Raw genomic sequence first — 3,977 nt, 5'->3', positions numbered from 1 at the left:
TAATCCATCTAAGCAAAGGCTAAAAGAATCACCATAAACGCTAAAATCGTCCATAAAAACTTCCATACAATCCTTAATAAGGTCATAGAAAAGACTCATCATGCACCTTTGGAAAGTAGCTGGTGCATTGCACAAGCCAAAGGGCATTCTCTTGTAAGCATAAGTCCCAAAAGGACATGTAAAAGTGGCCTTTTCCTGATCCTCAGGAGCTATATGAATCTGGAAATAACATGTGTAACCATCTAAAAAACAATAATGTGATTTACCTGACAGGCGATCCAACATTTGATCAATGAATGGAAGTGGGTAGTGATCCTTACGGGTAGCTTGGTTGAGACGTCTGTAATCAATGCAAACTCTCCAAGCATTCTGAACTCTAGTTGCTATGAGCTCTCCATGCTCATTCTTCACTGTAGTGACTCCAGACTTCTTGGGCACCACTTGTACTGGGCTTACCCATTCACTGTCTTTACTGGGCTAACCCATTCACTGTCTGAAATGGGATAAATGATACCTGCTTTCAATAGTCTGGTCACTTCCTTTTTGACAACTTCCAAAACAGTAGGATTCGGTCTTCTTTGGGATTGGCGGACAGGTCTTGCACCCTCTTCTAAAAATATTCTATACTCACATACTTGAGGGTTGATGCCTACTATGTTTGCCAAACTCCACCCAATTGCCTTCTTATGCTTCCTCAGCACATCAAGTAACTGCTCTTCTTGTTGAGAAGTAAGTTCCCTTGCAATGATAACTGGAAACTTCTGCTCATCTTTAAGATAAGCATATTTGAGATGTGGAGGGAGGGGTTTCAATTCTAACTTCTGAACATGGGCAGGCTCTGGATTATCTGGAGCTTGTGAAAATGACGAAGTGCCCTCATTGTCAGGTAAGAGGGTCCCCACACTTGGACCTTGTCCAACATCCAATTTGAATTTTGATGTCTTCAGGAATGGTCTTCCAAGTAGGATTGATGATGGCTTATCTGAATCATTATGGGGCATCTCCAAGATATAAAAATCAGTGGGAAATGTAAGCCCTTTAATATTCACCAAAACATCTTCAGCAACTCCAGCCACTGTAATAATGCTTTTATCTGCTAACACAAAATGAGCTGCCGACCTTTTTAAGGGAGGGAGCCTCAAAATATCATATATAGACAAAGGCATTATACTAACACATGCTCCTAAATCACACATGCAATCATAAATCACTACACCACCAATAGTACAGCTAACTATACAAGGACCTGGATCACTATATTTTTCAGGTAATCCTCCCATTAAAGCAGATATAGAACTACCTAAAGGAATAGTTTCTAATTCATTAATTTTATCTTTATGGATACATAAATCTTTTAGAAACCTTGCATATTTAGGTACTTGCTGGATAACATCAAAAAGAGGAACAGTTACCTCGACCTTTTTGAATATTTCTACCATTTTAGGATCGGGTTCCAACTGCTTCCTGGGCTTCCTTGCAAGTTGTGGAAATGGAATAGGCGTAGTGTTTTCCGTAGTATCTGCGCCTTTTGGTGCTTCCTCCTGTGGTTGAGCCATTTCTTCTTCAGCTTTGTCCTGTATATCCTCTTCCTCTTCAACATCTTCTATTTCTACCACCTCTTCAGTTGAGGCATGTTCTGGTGAGCTTGGCTCCTCCTGATTTCTCTCCTGCAGTGTGGTTCTGGACCTTAGGGTGATGGCATTAATGCCTCCCTTTGGATTGGATAATGGTTGAGAGGGGATTCCAGTGGAGCTTGAAGGTTGGTTACTGGAATTTTGTGTTGCTCCAATCTGTGAGATAAGAGCTTGCAAAGTAGAGGTCAGACTATTCAGACTGGCATTAATACTATTCATGATGTTATTTTCCATGGTCTACTGTCTTCGCTCAAAAGATTGTAGTAACTCTTCATTATGAGATAAAGAAGAATAAGTGAATTGAGAGGTCTGCTGTTGATTATTCTATGGTCCTTGGTTTTGCCTCAGGTGAGGTGCTCTGTAAGGTTGATTCTGCTGCCTGTTGTTGTTATTATTCCACCTCTAATTTCCCTGATTATCTCTGCCTCCTCTGTTATTGTTGTCCCTCCAATTCTGGTTAGAATTGTCCTGCCATCCATGGTTATTATTTCCACCTTGATTGTACCCTTGGTTGGGGCGGTCATAGAAATTATGAGTGGATGCCACCATGTTGTCTTCTTGTTGGAGTTGCGGGCATTCATCAGTATAATGGCTATAATCAGCACAGATTTCACAAACTCTCTGTGGGACTAGCTGTTGGTTTTGCTGTGGTGGAGGAGGTTGAGCTTGCTGAGCTTGTTGTTGATTCATTTGCATCTGCTTCAGCAAGTTGGTCATCTCACATATACTCTGAGCTAGAGCCGCAGTCTCTCTGTTAGAGGATACTTCTGCAACGGCTTTTGAACGGCCTTGTCTTTGCTTGTAGTTCCTAGTATATTCAGCTAAATCACTTATCAATTGCCATGCCTCATCAGTGGTCTTGTATTTCTTCATAGACCCATTGCTAGCACTTTCCAATATGGTCTTATCTTGGGGCCTCATACCCTGTGTGATATAGCTGAGTAACACCATCTTATCAATTCTGTGGTGGGGACATGCTTCCAGAAGATTATTGAAGCGCTCCCAGTATTCAAAGAGAGATTCATTGTCATCCTGAACAATGGTGGAGATATCCTTCCTCAGTTTATCAGTAACTTCAGATGGAAAGAATTTCTCCAAAAACTCCTTTCTGAGTGTATCCCAGTTGGATACATTTGCTAGAGGTTGAGTGTAGTACCACTCTCTTGCTTTTCCCTCAAGAGAAAACGGGAAAGCTTTCAGCAAAATTGAAGTTTCATTAGTACCATCACGCCTGACAGTAGAACAGGCTGCCTGGAAATCTCTCAAGTGCTTGATGGGCTCTTGAGCAGGTAAGCCATGAAACTTGGGCATCAAATTTAGCAGTGCGGTCTTTATTTGGAAATCTGTAGCTACCGCTGGATGATGCGCTTGAAACGGTTGCATCGTAAAATCAGGAGCTCCTTCCTCCTGGATGGTAACTCTCCTAGCTGCCATGTCTTCTGCACGTAAAACAACCGAATCAGTAGAATGGGGCTGGTTTCTTCCTCAACTGACGGTTCAGATTCGTCCTCAGAGAGGACTAACCGACGCTTAGCTCACCTTATCGTGAAATAGTCCTTTCAATTTCAGGATCGAATATTGGCAAGTTGGGGTCAGGTAGTGAACGTGTCATTTGACGAAAGAAATACGTAGCTCATAGTAAAAACAATAAAATAAAATGCAAATAATAAATTCTAATTAATAACTTTAGCACTCTATTGCAACTCTCCGGTAACGGCGCCAAAAATTGATGGAGCACAGAAAGTGGTGAATTAAAAATTATTAAATTGATTACGTTGCCAGTATAGTTCTTAACTCACTTAAAATCTGCCTATCAATTTAGAAATATGTCATAGAGAATTTAAATTAAAAATTACTGGGAGTTTGAATCCCAGGTCGTCTCCCAACGAGTTGCAGGAAAATGTGCTATTTTATTAATTAGATGTTTCCAAAAAGTTGAGTTAAGTAGATGGAAAATTAAATTGAGGAAATTTGAATAATATAAATAAAAGCCTTGACTGGGAGTTGATTAGTTGGAATCTCTATTATTGATGGAGTGATTTTAGGATTAATTTATAATTAATGGTTGTTCTATTTAGTTATCCTTTACTAGGTAAAGGAAAGTCAAACAAGTTGGAATGATAGATCTGTTCACGAGTTGCAACCCACTTAGTTCAAAGGGATTGGTGTTAGTGACAAGATAGCAATCCAACAGTTAACCCAATTACAAATTCTCTTTCAATCCTTCCAACTCAAGAATTCCTTTCAATCAACTCCCCATCAAGTTAGGGAACTACTCGCTCATTGTGAATAATAAATCCATAACATATGAAAGGGAATTAAAAGAAGACATGATTATTGGAA

The 3,977-nt window shown here is 40.0% G+C and overlaps 1 non-coding gene across 1 annotated transcript; it reads left to right on the top strand.

Moving 5' to 3' along the window:
* Positions 1-2,592: 2,592 nt before the first annotated feature.
* On the top strand, positions 2,593-2,699 carry LOC127746993 (small nucleolar RNA R71). Its single transcript, XR_008008798.1, has one exon. It is a non-coding gene; the product is annotated as a small nucleolar RNA R71 (small nucleolar RNA).
* The last annotated feature ends 1,278 nt before the right edge of the window (positions 2,700-3,977 follow it).

The sequence above is a fragment of the Arachis duranensis genome, chromosome 4 (genome assembly GCF_000817695.3).
Source record: "Arachis duranensis cultivar V14167 chromosome 4, aradu.V14167.gnm2.J7QH, whole genome shotgun sequence".
NCBI classification, from domain to species: domain Eukaryota; kingdom Viridiplantae; phylum Streptophyta; class Magnoliopsida; order Fabales; family Fabaceae; genus Arachis; species Arachis duranensis.
The sequence above is the reverse complement of the archived record's forward strand: the minus strand, read 5'-3'. Positions and strand labels throughout refer to the sequence as shown.